The 19,184-nt window shown below is 51.9% G+C and overlaps 24 non-coding genes across 24 annotated transcripts; 8 read left to right on the top strand and 16 right to left on the bottom strand.

Annotated features, from left to right (window-relative positions):
- Positions 1-351: 351 nt before the first annotated feature.
- On the bottom strand, positions 352-423 carry trnat-cgu. The gene has a single exon. It is a non-coding gene; the product is annotated as a tRNA-Thr (tRNA).
- A 272-nt stretch (positions 424-695) lies between these two features.
- trnae-uuc lies at positions 696-767 on the top strand. The gene has a single exon. It is a non-coding gene; the product is annotated as a tRNA-Glu (tRNA).
- A 612-nt stretch (positions 768-1,379) lies between these two features.
- trnaa-cgc lies at positions 1,380-1,451 on the bottom strand. Its single transcript has one exon. It is a non-coding gene; the product is annotated as a tRNA-Ala (tRNA).
- A 925-nt stretch (positions 1,452-2,376) lies between these two features.
- On the bottom strand, positions 2,377-2,448 carry trnat-cgu. Its single transcript has one exon. It is a non-coding gene; the product is annotated as a tRNA-Thr (tRNA).
- A 272-nt stretch (positions 2,449-2,720) lies between these two features.
- Positions 2,721-2,792, top strand: trnae-uuc. The gene has a single exon. It is a non-coding gene; the product is annotated as a tRNA-Glu (tRNA).
- A 612-nt stretch (positions 2,793-3,404) lies between these two features.
- Positions 3,405-3,476, bottom strand: trnaa-cgc. Its single transcript has one exon. It is a non-coding gene; the product is annotated as a tRNA-Ala (tRNA).
- A 925-nt stretch (positions 3,477-4,401) lies between these two features.
- Positions 4,402-4,473, bottom strand: trnat-cgu. Its single transcript has one exon. It is a non-coding gene; the product is annotated as a tRNA-Thr (tRNA).
- A 272-nt stretch (positions 4,474-4,745) lies between these two features.
- On the top strand, positions 4,746-4,817 carry trnae-uuc. Its single transcript has one exon. It is a non-coding gene; the product is annotated as a tRNA-Glu (tRNA).
- Positions 4,818-5,429: 612 nt separating this feature from the next.
- Positions 5,430-5,501, bottom strand: trnaa-cgc. The gene has a single exon. It is a non-coding gene; the product is annotated as a tRNA-Ala (tRNA).
- A 4,308-nt stretch (positions 5,502-9,809) lies between these two features.
- trnat-cgu lies at positions 9,810-9,881 on the bottom strand. The gene has a single exon. It is a non-coding gene; the product is annotated as a tRNA-Thr (tRNA).
- A 272-nt stretch (positions 9,882-10,153) lies between these two features.
- On the top strand, positions 10,154-10,225 carry trnae-uuc. Its single transcript has one exon. It is a non-coding gene; the product is annotated as a tRNA-Glu (tRNA).
- Positions 10,226-10,837: 612 nt separating this feature from the next.
- trnaa-cgc lies at positions 10,838-10,909 on the bottom strand. Its single transcript has one exon. It is a non-coding gene; the product is annotated as a tRNA-Ala (tRNA).
- Positions 10,910-11,834: 925 nt separating this feature from the next.
- Positions 11,835-11,906, bottom strand: trnat-cgu. The gene has a single exon. It is a non-coding gene; the product is annotated as a tRNA-Thr (tRNA).
- Positions 11,907-12,178: 272 nt separating this feature from the next.
- trnae-uuc lies at positions 12,179-12,250 on the top strand. The gene has a single exon. It is a non-coding gene; the product is annotated as a tRNA-Glu (tRNA).
- Positions 12,251-12,862: 612 nt separating this feature from the next.
- trnaa-cgc lies at positions 12,863-12,934 on the bottom strand. The gene has a single exon. It is a non-coding gene; the product is annotated as a tRNA-Ala (tRNA).
- Positions 12,935-13,859: 925 nt separating this feature from the next.
- Positions 13,860-13,931, bottom strand: trnat-cgu. Its single transcript has one exon. It is a non-coding gene; the product is annotated as a tRNA-Thr (tRNA).
- A 272-nt stretch (positions 13,932-14,203) lies between these two features.
- trnae-uuc lies at positions 14,204-14,275 on the top strand. The gene has a single exon. It is a non-coding gene; the product is annotated as a tRNA-Glu (tRNA).
- Positions 14,276-14,919: 644 nt separating this feature from the next.
- trnaa-cgc lies at positions 14,920-14,991 on the bottom strand. Its single transcript has one exon. It is a non-coding gene; the product is annotated as a tRNA-Ala (tRNA).
- A 925-nt stretch (positions 14,992-15,916) lies between these two features.
- On the bottom strand, positions 15,917-15,988 carry trnat-cgu. Its single transcript has one exon. It is a non-coding gene; the product is annotated as a tRNA-Thr (tRNA).
- Positions 15,989-16,260: 272 nt separating this feature from the next.
- On the top strand, positions 16,261-16,333 carry trnae-uuc. The gene has a single exon. It is a non-coding gene; the product is annotated as a tRNA-Glu (tRNA).
- Positions 16,334-16,961: 628 nt separating this feature from the next.
- Positions 16,962-17,033, bottom strand: trnaa-cgc. Its single transcript has one exon. It is a non-coding gene; the product is annotated as a tRNA-Ala (tRNA).
- Positions 17,034-17,958: 925 nt separating this feature from the next.
- On the bottom strand, positions 17,959-18,030 carry trnat-cgu. The gene has a single exon. It is a non-coding gene; the product is annotated as a tRNA-Thr (tRNA).
- A 272-nt stretch (positions 18,031-18,302) lies between these two features.
- trnae-uuc lies at positions 18,303-18,374 on the top strand. The gene has a single exon. It is a non-coding gene; the product is annotated as a tRNA-Glu (tRNA).
- Positions 18,375-18,986: 612 nt separating this feature from the next.
- Positions 18,987-19,058, bottom strand: trnaa-cgc. The gene has a single exon. It is a non-coding gene; the product is annotated as a tRNA-Ala (tRNA).
- Between the last annotated feature and the right edge of the window lie 126 nt (positions 19,059-19,184).

Raw genomic sequence — 19,184 nt, 5'->3', positions numbered from 1 at the left:
GGAACAAGATGGGGAGTGAAGCCTGGACCTCATATATGCTGTGCATGTGCTCTACAAGAGAACAGTGGACACTCTATCCGTGGTGGTCAGGATTCTGCCCTCTCAATGACCTAAGGATAGCCACTCGTTGACCTACAGTATCCCGCATCAGCAACTGAGCAATCGAAGTTGGCACCTCTATCCCTGGTGGAGAGCTCTTGCTTTTACATGGCAAAGGAAGGATAACAAACAACTAGATATGGAACCGAGCCTATGACTCCACACTAGCAAGAGCAAGCTGTTCATCACGCCTAGACGCGACCTAGCAGGTCGACAGTGATCCGAAAGGGACTGCAAGAAACAACATTTCACAGGCACGGACGGGGATTGAACCCGTGCTCTTCGGTTTACGAGACCGACGCCTTACCACTTGGCCACCATGCCCAGCAGGCTCGACATGCTCCTGAAAGTAGGTGATTCAGCCATTGTAAAATGTACAGTTTTCTCCGTCTCTATCCCTGGAGGCGAGCTCTGGTTATGGAGCCAGGCCAAGCACAAGCTGTTCAACCCAATATGCCAAGATGCGATCTAGCAGGCGGACAGTGATTCGAAAGGGTCTACTAGCAAGAAAAATCCCAAGGTAGAAGATGGGCAGTGTACCCAGGACCTCATACATGCTATTGAATGTGCTCTACCACCTGTGTGCCTGTCACCATTCCCTGGTGGTCTAGTGGTTAGGATTCGGCGCTTTCACCGCCGCGGCCCGGGTTCGATTCCCGGTCAGGGAAACAAGGCTTTTTGTGAGAATCGAGGATTGGCCCTCGTCCCCCCCCTCTGCTAATTCGGCATCCTCATCTCGCAATACCGAAATAAAAAAAGACATCCTTCGAACCGGATTTGAAAGAGCGACCTATAGAAAGCCACTCTCTCAACTACAGTCCTCCGCTCTACCAACTGAGCTATCGAAGGTGTACCGCCCCGGACCAGCCGCCCGGTAACCGATGTATAGGCTCAGAGTTGATGCTGAAGGCTTGTAGAGGGAAATGACCAGCTGAGATTGAAGGCCATGTGGATATGCCCATTAATTAAAGTGGGGAATCTATTGAGCTGCTTGCGGGAAGTCAGTGTCTCCTCTCTCCCTGGTGGTCAGCTCTTAGCATTACATCTTGACCGCGGCAACACCAGTTCCTGTATTGAATCTGGACCTAAATCAAAGTGGGCGTCGCCAAACCAGTACCTGGAGGGATAGTGGTCTGGATTCGGCGCATTCAATGGTTGGGTTCCCGGTCAGGGAAAAAGTGACTTTTGGTGACAGTAGAGGACTGCCGTTGGCAAACCACTGGCGGAGAAGCAGAACAGGTGTGGAGCAAACGGAAAATGAACTACAAACAACTACCGCATGGAGAAGCTGGGGATTGAACCCAGGACCTCATACATGCGAAGCATGCGCTCTACCACTGAGCTACATCCCCAAGCCTGCCGCGACCTTAGTCTATGCAGGTCAGCTTTCAGTACCATCAAAATGAGGAACGCCAAAACCACAACGACTTTGCTGAAATTAACGGATAGAAAACGAATACACAATCTTCCATTTGTCACTCTGCAAACCTAACACGTCCCCCACACTTCTTGTAAATTAGGTTGACATTGTGAATAGAGGAAGTCAAGTGATTTCAGGTTGGGGTCTGAACCCAGGATATCACAGAAGCAAAGCATACGCTCTACCACTAAGCTTCATCACCATATTTGGCGGTCCCGGGTAGCGCTTCAGCGCTTGGCAACAGTGTCACCAGTTTCGGTCCTGTGTCTTGTGGTCTAGTGGTTAGGATTAGGGGCTCTCACCCCCGCGGCCTGGTTTCAAACCCCCCTCAGGGAAATGATCTGCATTGGTGAATGTGGAGGACTTCCTTTGACAAATTCCCAGAAAGGATGCTAAATCTTCACTCGGCCATCGCACCATGTTCCCCTACTCTTCTTGAAACTTCTGTCGACGTTGCGAAGGGTGGAAGTAAAAAGCCACATTTGTTGCAGTAAGAAACATTCCAAGGAACAAGATGGGGAGTGAAGCCTGGATCTCATATATGCTGTGCATGTGCTCTACAAGAGAACAGTGGACACTCTATCCGTGGTGGTCAGGATTCTGCCCTCTCAATGACCTAAGGATAGCCACTCGTTGACCTACAGTATCCCGCATCAGCAACTGAGCAATCGAAGTTGGCACCTCTATCCCTGGTGGAGAGCTCTTGCTTTTACATGGCAAAGGAAGGATAACAAACAACTAGATATGGAACCGAGCCTATGACTCCACACTAGCAAGAGCAAGCTGTTCATCACGCCTAGACGCGACCTAGCAGGTCGACAGTGATCCGAAAGGGACTGCAAGAAACAACATTTCACAGGCACGGACGGGGATTGAACCCGTGCTCTTCGGTTTACGAGACCGACGCCTTACCACTTGGCCACCATGCCCAGCAGGCTCGACGTGCTCCTGAAAGTAGGTGATTCAGCCATTGTAAAATGTACAGTTTTCTCCGTCTCCATCCCTGGAGGCGAGCTCTGGTTATGGAGCCAGGCCAAGCACAAGCTGTTCAACCCAATATGCCAAGATGCGATCTAGCAGGCGGACAGTGATTCGAAAGGGTCTACTAGCAAGAAAAATCCCAAGGTAGAAGATGGGCAGTGTACCCAGGACCTCATACATGCTATTGAATGTGCTCTACCACCTGTGTGCCTGTCACCATTCCCTGGTGGTCTAGTGGTTAGGATTCGGCGCTTTCACCGCCGCGGCCCGGGTTCGATTCCCGCTCAGGGAAACAAGGCTTTTTGTGAGAATCGAGGATTGGCCCTCGTCCCCCCCCTCTGCTAATTCGGCATCCTCATCTCGCAATACCGAAATAAAAAAAGACATCCTTCGAACCGGATTTGAAAGAGCGACCTATAGAAAGCCACTCTCTCAACTACAGTCCTCCGCTCTACCAACTGAGCTATCGAAGGTGTACCGCCCCGGACCAGCCGCCCGGTAACCGATGTATAGGCTCAGAGTTGATGCTGAAGGCTTGTAGAGGGAAATGACCAGCTGAGATTGAAGGCCATGTGGATATGCCCATTAATTAAAGTGGGGAATCTATTGAGCTGCTTGCGGGAAGTCAGTGTCTCCTCTCTCCCTGGTGGTCAGCTCTTAGCATTACATCTTGACCGCGGCAACACCAGTTCCTGTATTGAATCTGGACCTAAATCAAAGTGGGCGTCGCCAAACCAGTACCTGGAGGGATAGTGGTCTGGATTCGGCGCATTCAATGGTTGGGTTCCCGGTCAGGGAAAAAGTGACTTTTGGTGACAGTAGAGGACTGCCGTTGGCAAACCACTGGCGGAGAAGCAGAACAGGTGTGGAGCAAACGGAAAATGAACTACAAACAACTACCGCATGGAGAAGCTGGGGATTGAACCCAGGACCTCATACATGCGAAGCATGCGCTCTACCACTGAGCTACATCCCCAAGCCTGCCGCGACCTTAGTCTATGCAGGTCAGCTTTCAGTACCATCAAAATGAGGAACGCCAAAACCACAACGACTTTGCTGAAATTAACGGATAGAAAACGAATACACAATCTTCCATTTGTCACTCTGCAAACCTAACACGTCCCCCACACTTCTTGTAAATTAGGTTGACATTGTGAATAGAGGAAGTCAAGTGATTTCAGGTTGGGGTCTGAACCCAGGATATCACAGAAGCAAAGCATACGCTCTACCACTAAGCTTCATCACCATATTTGGCGGTCCCGGGTAGCGCTTCAGCGCTTGGCAACAGTGTCACCAGTTTCGGTCCTGTGTCTTGTGGTCTAGTGGTTAGGATTAGGGGCTCTCACCCCCGCGGCCTGGTTTCAAACCCCCCTCAGGGAAATGATCTGCATTGGTGAATGTGGAGGACTTCCTTTGACAAATTCCCAGAAAGGATGCTAAATCTTCACTCGGCCATCGCACCATGTTCCCCTACTCTTCTTGAAACTTCTGTCGACGTTGCGAAGGGTGGAAGTAAAAAGCCACATTTGTTGCAGTAAGAAACATTCCAAGGAACAAGATGGGGAGTGAAGCCTGGACCTCATATATGCTGTGCATGTGCTCTACAAGAGAACAGTGGACACTCTATCCGTGGTGGTCAGGATTCTGCCCTCTCAATGACCTAAGGATAGCCACTCGTTGACCTACAGTATCCCGCATCAGCAACTGAGCAATCGAAGTTGGCACCTCTATCCCTGGTGGAGAGCTCTTGCTTTTACATGGCAAAGGAAGGATAACAAACAACTAGATATGGAACCGAGCCTATGATTCCACACTAGCAAGAGCAAGCTGTTCATCACGCCTAGACGCGACCTAGCAGGTCGACAGTGATCCGAAAGGGACTGCAAGAAACAACATTTCACAGGCACGGACGGGGATTGAACCCGTGCTCTTCGGTTTACGAGACCGACGCCTTACCACTTGGCCACCATGCCCAGCAGGCTCGACGTGCTCCTGAAAGTAGGTGATTCAGCCATTGTAAAATGTACAGTTTTCTCCGTCTCTATCCCTGGAGGCGAGCTCTGGTTATGGAGCCAGGCCAAGCACAAGCTGTTCAACCCAATATGCCAAGATGCGATCTAGCAGGCGGACAGTGATTCGAAAGGGTCTACTAGCAAGAAAAATCCCAAGGTAGAAGATGGGCAGTGTACCCAGGACCTCATACATGCTATTGAATGTGCTCTACCACCTGTGTGCCTGTCACCATTCCCTGGTGGTCTAGTGGTTAGGATTCGGCGCTTTCACCGCCGCGGCCCGGGTTCGATTCCCGGTCAGGGAAACAAGGCTTTTTGTGAGAATCGAGGATTGGCCCTCGTCCCCCCCCTCTGCTAATTCGGCATCCTCATCTCGCAATACCGAAATAAAAAAAGACATCCTTCGAACCGGATTTGAAAGAGCGACCTATAGAAAGCCACTCTCTCAACTACAGTCCTCCGCTCTACCAACTGAGCTATCGAAGGTGTACCGCCCCGGACCAGCCGCCCGGTAACCGATGTATAGGCTCAGAGTTGATGCTGAAGGCTTGTAGAGGGAAATGACCAGCTGAGATTGAAGGCCATGTGGATATGCCCATTAATTAAAGTGGGGAATCTATTGAGCTGCTTGCGGGAAGTCAGTGTCTCCTCTCTCCCTGGTGGTCAGCTCTTAGCATTACATCTTGACCGCGGCAACACCAGTTCCTGTATTGAATCTGGACCTAAATCAAAGTGGGCGTCGCCAAACCAGTACCTGGAGGGATAGTGGTCTGGATTCGGCGCATTCAATGGTTGGGTTCCCGGTCAGGGAAAAAGTGACTTTTGGTGACAGTAGAGGACTGCCGTTGGCAAACCACTGGCGGAGAAGCAGAACAGGTGTGGAGCAAACGGAAAATGAACTACAAACAACTACCGCATGGAGAAGCTGGGGATTGAACCCAGGACCTCATACATGCGAAGCATGCGCTCTACCACTGAGCTACATCCCCAAGCCTGCCGCGACCTTAGTCTATGCAGGTCAGCTTTCAGTACCATCAAAATGAGGAACGCCAAAACCACAACGACTTTGCTGAAATTAACGGATAGAAAACGAATACACAATCTTCCATTTGTCACTCTGCAAACCTAACACGTCCCCCACACTTCTTGTAAATTAGGTTGACATTGTGAATAGAGGAAGTCAAGTGATTTCAGGTTGGGGTCTGAACCCAGGATATCACAGAAGCAAAGCATACGCTCTACCACTAAGCTTCATCACCATATTTGGCGGTCCCGGGTAGCGCTTCAGCGCTTGGCAACAGTGTCACCAGTTTCGGTCCTGTGTCTTGTGGTCTAGTGGTTAGGATTAGGGGCTCTCACCCCCGCGGCCTGGTTTCAAACCCCCCTCAGGGAAATGATCTGCATTGGTGAATGTGGAGGACTTCTCCATCTCCATCCATCCATCTTCTACCGCTTATCCGGGGCCGGGTCGCGGGGGCAGCAGTCTAAGCAGGGATGCCCAGACTTCCCTCTCCCCAGACACTTCCTCTAGCTCTTCCGGGGGGACACCGAGGCGTTCCCAGGCCAGCCGGGAGACATAGTCCCTCCAGCGTGTCCTAGGTCTTCCCCGGGGTCTCCTCCCGGTGGGATGGGACCGGAACACCTTCCCAGGAAGGCGTTCCGGAGGCATCCGAAAAAGATGCCCAAGCCACCTCAGCTGACCCCTCTCGATGTGGAGGAGCAACGGCTCTACTCTGAGCTCCTCCCGGGTGACCGAGCTTCTCACCCTATCTCTAAGGGATCGCCCAGCCACCCTGCGGAGAAAACTCATTTCGGCCGCCTGTATCCGGGATCTTGTCCTTTCGGTCATGACCCAAAGCTCATGACCATAGGTGAGAGTAGGAACGTAGATTGACTGGTAAATCGAGAGCTTCGCCTTGCGGCTCAGCTCTTTCTTCACCACGACAGACCGATACATCGACTGCATTACTGCAGAAGCTGCACCGATCCGTCTGTCAATTTCCCGTTCCATCCTTCCCTCACTCGTGAACAAGACCCCTAGATACTTAAACTCCTCCACTTGAGGCAGGCACTCTCCACCAACCTGAAGTGGGCAAGCCACCCTTTTCCGACTGAGGACCATGGCCTCGGATTTGGAGGTACTGATTTTCATCCCCACCGCTTCACACTCGGCTGCAAACCGTCCCAGTGCATGCTGAAGGTCCTGGTTAGAAGGGGCCAACACGACAACATCATCTGCAAAGAGCAGAGACGAAATCGTGTGGTCCCCAAACCTGACACCCTCCGGCCCCTGGCTGCGCCTAGAAATTCTGTCCATAAAAATTACAAACAGAACCGGTGACAAAGGGCAGCCCTGCCGGAGTCCAACATGCACTGGGAACAAGTCTGACTTACTGCCGGCAATGCGGACCAAGCTCCTGCTTCGGTTGTATAGGGACCTGACAGCCCTTAGCAAAGGACCCAGGACCCCATATTCCCCAAGCACCCTCCACAAGATGCTGCGAGGGACACAGTCGAATGCCTTCTCCAAATCCACAAAACACATGTGGATTGGTTGGGCAAACTCCCATGAACCCTCCAACACCCTGTAGAGGGTATAGAGCTGGTCCAGTGTTCCACGGCCCGGACGAAAACCACACTGTTCCTCCTGAATCCGAGGTTCTACTATCGGCCGTATTCTCCTCTCCAGAACCCTGGCATAGACTTTCCCGGGGAGGCTGAGAAGTGTGATCCCCCTATAGTTGGAACACACCCTCCGGTCCCCCTTCTTAAAAAGAGGGACCACCACCCCGGTCTGCCATCCCAGAGGCACTGTCCCCGACCGCCACGCGATGTTGCACAGGCGTGTCAACCAAGACAGCCCCACAACATCCAGAGACTTGAGGTACTCAGGGCGGATCTCATCCACCCCCGGTGCCTTGCCACCGAGGAGTTTCTTGACCACCTCTGTGACTTCAGCCCGGGTGATGGACGAGTCCACCACTGAGCCCTCATCCTCTGCTTCCTCAATGGAAGACATGTCAGCGGGATTGAGGAGATCCTCGAAGTACTCCTTCCACCGCCCGACGACATCCTCAGTTGAGGTCAACAGCTGCCCACCTCTACTGTAAACAGCGTTGGTAGGGCACTGTTTCCCTCTCCTGAGGCGCCGGATGGTTTGCCAGAATCTCTTCGAGGCCAGCCGATAGTCCTTCTCCATGGCCTCACCGAACTCCTCCCAGGCCCGAGTTTTTGCCTCCACAACCACCCGGGCTGCAGCCCGCTTGGCCTGTCGGTACCCGTCAGCTGCCTCAGGAGTCCCACAAGCCAACCAGGCCTGATAGGACTCCTTCTTCAGCTTGACGGCATCCCTTACTTCCGGTGTCCACCACCGGGTTCGGGGATTGCCGCCTCGACAGGCACCGGAGACCTTACGGCCACAGCTCCGAGCGGCCGCTTCGACAATGGCGGTGGAGAACATGGTCCACTCGGACTCAATATCTCCAACCTCCCTCGGGATCCAGTCGAAGCTCTGCCGGAGGTGGGAGTTAAAGATCTCTCTGACAGGAGACTCGGCCAGACGTTCCCAGCAGACCCTTACAGTACGTTTGGGCCTGCCGAGTCTGTCCAGCTTCCTCCCCCGCCATCGGATCCAACTCACCACCAGATGGTGATCAGTTGACAGCTCCGCCCCTCTCTTCACCCGAGTGTCCAAGACATACGGCCGCAGGTCAGATGAGACGACAACAAAGTCGATCATCGACCTGCGGCCTAGGGTGTCCTGGTGCCACGTGCACTGATGGACACCCTTATGCTTGAACATGGTGTTCGTTATGGACAAACTGTGACTAGCACAGAAGTCCAATAACTGAACACCACTCGGGTTCAGATCAGGGGGGCCGTTCCTCCCAATCACGCCCCTCCAGGTGTCACTGTCGTTGCCCACGTGGGCGTTGAAGTCCCCCAGTAGAACAATAGAGTCCCCAGTCGGAGCACTTTCCAGCACCCCTCCCAGAGACTCCAAGAAGGTCGGGTACTCTGCACTGCGGTTCGGCCCGTAGGCACAAACAACAGTGAGAGACCTATCCCCGACCCGTAGGCGCAGGGAAACGACCCTCTCGTTCACCGGGGTAAACTCCAACACATGGCGGCAGAGCTGGGGAGCTATAAGCAAACCCACACCAGCCCGCCGCCTCTCACCATGGGCAACTCCAGAGTGGTGAAGAGTCCATCCTCTCTCAAGGAGTGTGGTTCCAGAGCCCAAGCCGTGCGTAGAGGTGATCCCGACTACCTCTAATCGGAACCTCTCAACCTCACGCACTAACTCAGGCTCCTTCCCCGCCAGCGAGGTGACATTCCACGTCCCTAGAGCCAGTTTCTGTGTCCAGAGATCGGGTTGTCTAGGCCCCTGCCTTCGACTGCCGCCCGATCCTCTTTGCACCGGCCCCTTATGGTCCCTCCTGTGGGTGGTGAGCCCACGGGAGGGCGGCCCCACGTCACCCGTTCGGGCTGAGCCCGGCCGGGCCCCATGGGGGAAGGCCCGGCCACCAGGCGCTCGCATTCGAGCCCCAACCCCGGGCCTGGCTCCGGGGTGGGGCCCCGGCTGCGCCATACCGGGCGACGTCACGGTACTCAAAATTTTATTCTTCATTAAGGGGTTTTGAACCGCTCTTAGTCTGACCCGTCGCCTAAGACCTGTTTGCCTTGGGAGACCCTACCAGGGGCATATAGCCCCAGACAACATAGCTCCTAGGGTCACTCGGGTACTCAAACCCCTCCACCACGTTAAGGTGGCAGTTCTTCTTTGTCAAAGGAAGTGGAGGACTTCCTTTGACAAATTCCCAGAAAGGATGCTAAATCTTCACTCGGCCATCGCACCATGTTCCCCTACTCTTCTTGAAACTTCTGTCGACGTTGCGAAGGGTGGAAGTAAAAAGCCACATTTGTTGCAGTAAGAAACATTCCAAGGAACAAGATGGGGAGTGAAGCCTGGACCTCATATATGCTGTGCATGTGCTCTACAAGAGAACAGTGGACACTCTATCCGTGGTGGTCAGGATTCTGCCCTCTCAATGACCTAAGGATAGCCACTCGTTGACCTACAGTATCCCGCATCAGCAACTGAGCAATCGAAGTTGGCACCTCTATCCCTGGTGGAGAGCTCTTGCTTTTACATGGCAAAGGAAGGATAACAAACAACTAGATATGGAACCGAGCCTATGACTCCACACTAGCAAGAGCAAGCTGTTCATCACGCCTAGACGCGACCTAGCAGGTCGACAGTGATCCGAAAGGGACTGCAAGAAACAACATTTCACAGGCACGGACGGGGATTGAACCCGTGCTCTTCGGTTTACGAGACCGACGCCTTACCACTTGGCCACCATGCCCAGCAGGCTCGACATGCTCCTGAAAGTAGGTGATTCAGCCATTGTAAAATGTACAGTTTTCTCCGTCTCTATCCCTGGAGGCGAGCTCTGGTTATGGAGCCAGGCCAAGCACAAGCTGTTCAACCCAATATGCCAAGATGCGATCTAGCAGGCGGACAGTGATTCGAAAGGGTCTACTAGCAAGAAAAATCCCAAGGTAGAAGATGGGCAGTGTACCCAGGACCTCATACATGCTATTGAATGTGCTCTACCACCTGTGTGCCTGTCACCATTCCCTGGTGGTCTAGTGGTTAGGATTCGGCGCTTTCACCGCCGCGGCCCGGGTTCGATTCCCGGTCAGGGAAACAAGGCTTTTTGTGAGAATCGAGGATTGGCCCTCGTCCCCCCCCTCTGCTAATTCGGCATCCTCATCTCGCAATACCGAAATAAAAAAAGACATCCTTCGAACCGGATTTGAAAGAGCGACCTATAGAAAGCCACTCTCTCAACTACAGTCCTCCGCTCTACCAACTGAGCTATCGAAGGTGTACCGCCCCGGACCAGCCGCCCGGTAACCGATGTATAGGCTCAGAGTTGATGCTGAAGGCTTGTAGAGGGAAATGACCAGCTGAGATTGAAGGCCATGTGGATATGCCCATTAATTAAAGTGGGGAATCTATTGAGCTGCTTGCGGGAAGTCAGTGTCTCCTCTCTCCCTGGTGGTCAGCTCTTAGCATTACATCTTGACCGCGGCAACACCAGTTCCTGTATTGAATCTGGACCTAAATCAAAGTGGGCGTCGCCAAACCAGTACCTGGAGGGATAGTGGTCTGGATTCGGCGCATTCAATGGTTGGGTTCCCGGTCAGGGAAAAAGTGACTTTTGGTGACAGTAGAGGACTGCCGTTGGCAAACCACTGGCGGAGAAGCAGAACAGGTGTGGAGCAAACGGAAAATGAACTACAAACAACTACCGCATGGAGAAGCTGGGGATTGAACCCAGGACCTCATACATGCGAAGCATGCGCTCTACCACTGAGCTACATCCCCAAGCCTGCCATGACCTTAGTCTATGCAGGTCAGCTTTCAGTACCATCAAAATGAGGAACGCCAAAACCACAACGACTTTGCTGAAATTAACGGATAGAAAACGAATACACAATCTTCCATTTGTCACTCTGCAAACCTAACACGTCCCCCACACTTCTTGTAAATTAGGTTGACATTGTGAATAGAGGAAGTCAAGTGATTTCAGGTTGGGGTCTGAACCCAGGATATCACAGAAGCAAAGCATACGCTCTACCACTAAGCTTCATCACCATATTTGGCGGTCCCGGGTAGCGCTTCAGCGCTTGGCAACAGTGTCACCAGTTTCGGTCCTGTGTCTTGTGGTCTAGTGGTTAGGATTAGGGGCTCTCACCCCCGCGGCCTGGTTTCAAACCCCCCTCAGGGAAATGATCTGCATTGGTGAATGTGGAGGACTTCCTTTGACAAATTCCCAGAAAGGATGCTAAATCTTCACTCGGCCATCGCACCATGTTCCCCTACTCTTCTTGAAACTTCTGTCGACGTTGCGAAGGGTGGAAGTAAAAAGCCACATTTGTTGCAGTAAGAAACATTCCAAGGAACAAGATGGGGAGTGAAGCCTGGATCTCATATATGCTGTGCATGTGCTCTACAAGAGAACAGTGGACACTCTATCCGTGGTGGTCAGGATTCTGCCCTCTCAATGACCTAAGGATAGCCACTCGTTGACCTACAGTATCCCGCATCAGCAACTGAGCAATCGAAGTTGGCACCTCTATCCCTGGTGGAGAGCTCTTGCTTTTACATGGCAAAGGAAGGATAACAAACAACTAGATATGGAACCGAGCCTATGACTCCACACTAGCAAGAGCAAGCTGTTCATCACGCCTAGACGCGACCTAGCAGGTCGACAGTGATCCGAAAGGGACTGCAAGAAACAACATTTCACAGGCACGGACGGGGATTGAACCCGTGCTCTTCGGTTTACGAGACCGACGCCTTACCACTTGGCCACCATGCCCAGCAGGCTCGACGTGCTCCTGAAAGTAGGTGATTCAGCCATTGTAAAATGTACAGTTTTCTCCGTCTCTATCCCTGGAGGCGAGCTCTGGTTATGGAGCCAGGCCAAGCACAAGCTGTTCAACCCAATATGCCAAGATGCGATCTAGCAGGCGGACAGTGATTCGAAAGGGTCTACTAGCAAGAAAAATCCCAAGGTAGAAGATGGGCAGTGTACCCAGGACCTCATACATGCTATTGAATGTGCTCTACCACCTGTGTGCCTGTCACCATTCCCTGGTGGTCTAGTGGTTAGGATTCGGCGCTTTCACCGCCGCGGCCCGGGTTCGATTCCCGGTCAGGGAAACAAGGCTTTTTGTGAGAATCGAGGATTGGCCCTCGTCCCCCCCCTCTGCTAATTCGGCATCCTCATCTCGCAATACCGAAATAAAAAAAGACATCCTTCGAACCGGATTTGAAAGAGCGACCTATAGAAAGCCACTCTCTCAACTACAGTCCTCCGCTCTACCAACTGAGCTATCGAAGGTGTACCGCCCCGGACCAGCCGCCCGGTAACCGATGTATAGGCTCAGAGTTGATGCTGAAGGCTTGTAGAGGGAAATGACCAGCTGAGATTGAAGGCCATGTGGATATGCCCATTAATTAAAGTGGGGAATCTATTGAGCTGCTTGCGGGAAGTCAGTGTCTCCTCTCTCCCTGGTGGTCAGCTCTTAGCATTACATCTTGACCGCGGCAACACCAGTTCCTGTATTGAATCTGGACCTAAATCAAAGTGGGCGTCGCCAAACCAGTACCTGGAGGGATAGTGGTCTGGATTCGGCGCATTCAATGGTTGGGTTCCCGGTCAGGGAAAAAGTGACTTTTGGTGACAGTAGAGGACTGCCGTTGGCAAACCACTGGCGGAGAAGCAGAACAGGTGTGGAGCAAACGGAAAATGAACTACAAACAACTACCGCATGGAGAAGCTGGGGATTGAACCCAGGACCTCATACATGCGAAGCATGCGCTCTACCACTGAGCTACATCCCCAAGCCTGCCGCGACCTTAGTCTATGCAGGTCAGCTTTCAGTACCATCAAAATGAGGAACGCCAAAACCACAACGACTTTGCTGAAATTAACGGATAGAAAACGAATACACAATCTTCCATTTGTCACTCTGCAAACCTAACACGTCCCCCACACTTCTTGTAAATTAGGTTGACATTGTGAATAGAGGAAGTCAAGTGATTTCAGGTTGGGGTCTGAACCCAGGATATCACAGAAGCAAAGCATACGCTCTACCACTAAGCTTCATCACCATATTTGGCGGTCCCGGGTAGCGCTTCAGCGCTTGGCAACAGTGTCACCAGTTTCGGTCCTGTGTCTTGTGGTCTAGTGGTTAGGATTAGGGGCTCTCACCCCCGCGGCCTGGTTTCAAACCCCCCTCAGGGAAATGATCTGCATTGGTGAATGTGGAGGACTTCCTTTGACAAATTCCCAGAAAGGATGCTAAATCTTCACTCGGCCATCGCACCATGTTCCCCTACTCTTCTTGAAACTTCTGTCGACGTTGCGAAGGGTGGAAGTAAAAAGCCACATTTGTTGCAGTAAGAAACATTCCAAGGAACAAGATGGGGAGTGAAGCCTGGACCTCATATATGCTGTGCATGTGCTCTACAAGAGAACAGTGGACACTCTATCCGTGGTGGTCAGGATTCTGCCCTCTCAATGACCTAAGGATAGCCACTCGTTGACCTACAGTATCCCGCATCAGCAACTGAGCAATCGAAGTTGGCACCTCTATCCCTGGTGGAGAGCTCTTGCTTTTACATGGCAAAGGAAGGATAACAAACAACTAGATATGGAACCGAGCCTATGACTCCACACTAGCAAGAGCAAGCTGTTCATCACGCCTAGACGCGACCTAGCAGGTCGACAGTGATCCGAAAGGGACTGCAAGAAACAACATTTCACAGGCACGGACGGGGATTGAACCCGTGCTCTTCGGTTTACGAGACCGACGCCTTACCACTTGGCCACCATGCCCAGCAGGCTCGACGTGCTCCTGAAAGTAGGTGATTCAGCCATTGTAAAATGTACAGTTTTCTCCGTCTCTATCCCTGGAGGCGAGCTCTGGTTATGGAGCCAGGCCAAGCACAAGCTGTTCAACCCAATATGCCAAGATGCGATCTAGCAGGCGGACAGTGATTCGAAAGGGTCTACTAGCAAGAAAAATCCCAAGGTAGAAGATGGGCAGTGTACCCAGGACCTCATACATGCTATTGAATGTGCTCTACCACCTGTGTGCCTGTCACCATTCCCTGGTGGTCTAGTGGTTAGGATTCGGCGCTTTCACCGCCGCGGCCCGGGTTCGATTCCCGGTCAGGGAAACAAGGCTTTTTGTGAGAATCGAGGATTGGCCCTCGTCCCCCCCCTCTGCTAATTCGGCATCCTCATCTCGCAATACCGAAATAAAAAAAGACATCCTTCGAACCGGATTTGAAAGAGCGACCTATAGAAAGCCACTCTCTCAACTACAGTCCTCCGCTCTACCAACTGAGCTATCGAAGGTGTACCGCCCCGGACCAGCCGCCCGGTAACCGATGTATAGGCTCAGAGTTGATGCTGAAGGCTTGTAGAGGGAAATGACCAGCTGAGATTGAAGGCCATGTGGATATGCCCATTAATTAAAGTGGGGAATCTATTGAGCTGCTTGCGGGAAGTCAGTGTCTCCTCTCTCCCTGGTGGTCAGCTCTTAGCATTACATCTTGACCGCGGCAACACCAGTTCCTGTATTGAATCTGGACCTAAATCAAAGTGGGCGTCGCCAAACCAGTACCTGGAGGGATAGTGGTCTGGATTCGGCGCATTCAATGGTTGGGTTCCCGGTCAGGGAAAAAGTGACTTTTGGTGACAGTAGAGGACTGCCGTTGGCAAACCACTGGCGGAGAAGCAGAACAGGTGTGGAGCAGAACAGGTGTGGAGCAGAACAGGTGTGGAGCAAACGGAAAATGAACTACAAACAACTACCGCATGGAGAAGCTGGGGATTGAACCCAGGACCTCATACATGCGAAGCATGCGCTCTACCACTGAGCTACATCCCCAAGCCTGACATGACCTTAGTCTATGCAGGTCAGCTTTCAGTACCATCAAAATGAGGAACGCCAAAACCACAACGACTTTGCTGAAATTAACGGATAGAAAACGAATACACAATCTTCCATTTGTCACTCTGCAAACCTAACACGTCCCCCACACTTCTTGTAAATTAGGTTGACATTGTGAATAGAGGAAGTCAAGTGATTTCAGGTTGGGGTCTGAACCCAGGATATCACAGAAGCAAAGCATACGCTCTACCACTAAGCTTCATCACCATATTTGGCGGTCCCGGGTAGCGCTTCAGCGCTTGGCAACAGTGTCACCAGTTTCGGTCCTGTGTCTTGTGGTCTAGTGGTTAGGATTAGGGGCTCTCACCCCCGCGGCCTGGTTTCAAACCCCCCTCAGGGAAATGATCTGCATTGGTGAATGTGGAGGACTTCCTTTGACAAATTCCCAGAAAGAATGCTAAATCTTCACTCGGCCATCGCACCATGTTCCCCTACTCTTCTTGAAACTTCTGTCGACGTTGCGAAGGGTGGAAGTAAAAAGCCACATTTGTTGCAGTAAGAAACATTCCAAGGAACAAGATGGGGAGTGAAGCCTGGACCTCATATATGCTGTGCATGTGCTCTACAAGAGAACAGTGGACACTCTATCCGTGGTGGTCAGGATTCTGCCCTCTCAATGACCTAAGGATAGCCACTCGTTGACCTACAGTATCCCGCATCAGCAACTGAGCAATCGAAGTTGGCACCTCTATCCCTGGTGGAGAGCTCTTGCTTTTACATGGCAAAGGAAGGATAACAAACAACTAGATATGGAACCGAGCCTATGACTCCACACTAGCAAGAGCAAGCTGTTCATCACGCCTAGACGCGACCTAGCAGGTCGACAGTGATCCGAAAGGGACTGCAAGAAACAACATTTCACAGGCACGGACGGGGATTGAACCCGTGCTCTTCGGTTTACGAGACCGACGCCTTACCACTTGGCCACCATGCCCAGCAGGCTCGACATGCTCCTGAAAGTAGGTGATTCAGCCATTGTAAAATGTACAGTTTTCTCCGTCTCTATCCCTGGAGGCGAGCTCTGGTTATGGAGCCAGGCCAAGCACAAGCTGTTCAACCCAATATGCCAAGATGCGATCTAGCAGGCGGACAGTGATTCGAAAGGGTCTACTAGCAAGAAAAATCCCAAGGTAGAAGATGGGCAGTGTACCCAGGACCTCATACATGCTATTGAATGTGCTCTACCACCTGTGTGCCTGTCACCATTCCCTGGTGGTCTAGTGGTTAGGATTCGGCGCTTTCACCGCCGCGGCCCGGGTTCGATTCCTGGCTCAGGGAAACAAGGCTTTTTGTGAGAATCGAGGATTGGCCCTCGTCCCCCCCCTCTGCTAATTCGGCATCCTCATCTCGCAATACCGAAATAAAAAAAGACATCCTTCGAACCGGATTTGAAAGAGCGACCTATAGAAAGCCACTCTCTCAACTACAGTCCTCCGCTCTACCAACTGAGCTATCGAAGGTGTACCGCCCCGGACCAGCCGCCCGGTAACCGATGTATAGGCTCAGAGTTGATGCTGAAGGCTTGTAGAGGGAAATGACCAGCTGAGATTGAAGGCCATGTGGATATGCCCATTAATTAAAGTGGGGAATCTATTGAGCTGCTTGCGGGAAGTCAGTGTCTCCTCTCTCCCTGGTGGTCAGCTCTTAGCATTACATCTTGACCGCGGCAACACCAGTTCCTGTATTGAATCTGGACCTAAATCAAAGTGGGCGTCGCCAAACCAGTACCTGGAGGGATAGTGGTCTGGATTCGGCGCATTCAATGGTTGGGTTCCCGGTCAGGGAAAAAGTGACTTTTGGTGACAGTAGAGGACTGCCGTTGGCAAACCACTGGCGGAGAAGCAGAACAGGTGTGGAGCAGAACAGGTGTGGAGCAAACGGAAAATGAACTACAAACAACTACCGCATGGAGAAGCTGGGGATTGAACCCAGGACCTCATACATGCGAAGCATGCGCTCTACCACTGAGCTACATCCCCAAGCCTGACATGACCTTAGTCTATGCAGGTCAGCTTTCAGTACCATCAAAATGAGGAACGCCAAAACCACAACGACTTTGCTGAAATTAACGGATAGAAAACGAATACACAATCTTCCATTTGTCACTCTGCAAACCTAACACGTCCCCCACACTTCTTGTAAATTAGGTTGACATTGTGAATAGAGGAAGTCAAGTGATTTCAGGTTGGGGTCTGAACCCAGGATATCACAGAAGCAAAGCATACGCTCTACCACTAAGCTTCATCACCATATTTGGCGGTCCCGGGTAGCGCTTCAGCGCTTGGCAACAGTGTCACCAGTTTCGGTCCTGTGTCTTGTGGTCTAGTGGTTAGGATTAGGGGCTCTCACCCCCGCGGCCTGGTTTCAAACCCCCCTCAGGGAAATGATCTGCATTGGTGAATGTGGAGGACTTCCTTTGACAAATTCCCAGAAAGAATGCTAAATCTTCACTCGGCCATCGCACCATGTTCCCCTACTCTTCTTGAAACTTCTGTCGACGTTGCGAAGGGTGGAAGTAAAAAGCCACATTTGTTGCAGTAAGAAACATTCCAAGGAACAAGATGGGGAGTGAAGCCTGGACCTCATATATGCTGTGCATGTGCTCTACAAGAGAACAGTGGACACTCTATCCGTGGTGGTCAGGATTCTGCCCTCTCAATGACCTAAGGATAGCCACTCGTTGACCTACAGTATCCCGCATCAGCAACTGAGCAATCGAAGTTGGCACCTCTATCCCTGGTGGAGAGCTCTTGCTTTTACATGGCAAAGGAAGGATAACAAACAACTAGATATGGAACCGAGCCTATGACTCCACACTAGCAAGAGCAAGCTGTTCATCACGCCTAGACGCGACCTAGCAGGTCGACAGTGATCCGAAAGGGACTGCAAGAAACAACATTTCACAGGCACGGACGGGGATTGAACCCGTGCTCTTCGGTTTACGAGACCGACGCCTTACCACTTGGCCACCATGCCCAGCAGGCTCGACATGCTCCTGAAAGTAGGTGATTCAGCCATTGTAAAATGTACAGTTTTCTCCGTCTCTATCCCTGGAGGCGAGCTCTGGTTATGGAGCCAGGCCAAGCACAAGCTGTTCAACCCAATATGCCAAGATGCGATCTAGCAGGCGGACAGTGATTCGAAAGGGTCTACTAGCAAGAAAAATCCCAAGGTAGAAGATGGGCAGTGTACCCAGGACCTCATACATGCTATTGAATGTGCTCTACCACCTGTGTGCCTGTCACCATTCCCTGGTGGTCTAGTGGTTAGGATTCGGCGCTTTCACCGCCGCGGCCCGGGTTCGATTCCCGCTCAGGGAAACAAGGCTTTTTGTGAGAATCGAGGATTGGCCCTCGTCCCCCCCCTCTGCTAATTCGGCATCCTCATCTCGCAATACCGAAATAAAAAAAGACATCCTTCGAACCGGATTTGAAAGAGCGACCTATAGAAAGCCACTCTCTCAACTACAGTCCTCCGCTCTACCAACTGAGCTATCGAAGGTGTACCGCCCCGGACCAGCCGCCCGGTAACCGATGTATAGGCTCAGAGTTGATGCTGAAGGCTTGTAGAGGGAAATGACCAGCTGAGATTGAAGGCCATGTGGATATGCCCATTAATTAAAGTGGGGAATCTATTGAGCTGCTTGCGGGAAGTCAGTGTCTCCTCTCTCCCTGGTGGTCAGCCCTTAGCATTACATCTTGACCGCGGCAACACCAGTTCCTGTATTGAATCTGGACCTAAATCAAAGTGGGCGTCGCCAAACCAGTACCTGGAGGGATAGTGGTCTGGATTCGGCGCATTCAATGGTTGGGTTCCCGGTCAGGGAAAAAGTGACTTTTGGTGACAGTACAGGACTGCCGTTGGCAAACCACTGGCGGAGAAGCAGAACAGGTGTGGAGCAAAGGGAAAATGAACTAAAAACAACTACCGCATGGAGAAGCTAGGGATTGAACCCAGGACCTCATACATGCGAAGCATGCGCTCTACCACTGATCTACATCCCCAAGCCTGCCATGGTCAGGATTCTGCCCTCTCAATGACCTAAGGATAGCCACTCGTTGACCTACAGTATCCCACCTGGCAGGAAAGAGGATGTCGCAGATGTACAGGAGCACACAGGCAGTGTGGTG

The sequence above is a fragment of the Esox lucius genome, chromosome 1 (genome assembly GCF_011004845.1).
Source record: "Esox lucius isolate fEsoLuc1 chromosome 1, fEsoLuc1.pri, whole genome shotgun sequence".
In the NCBI taxonomy this organism is placed as follows: Eukaryota; Metazoa; Chordata; class Actinopteri; order Esociformes; family Esocidae; genus Esox; species Esox lucius.
Note: the sequence above shows the minus strand (reverse complement) of the source record. Positions and strands in the feature narration are given on the sequence as shown.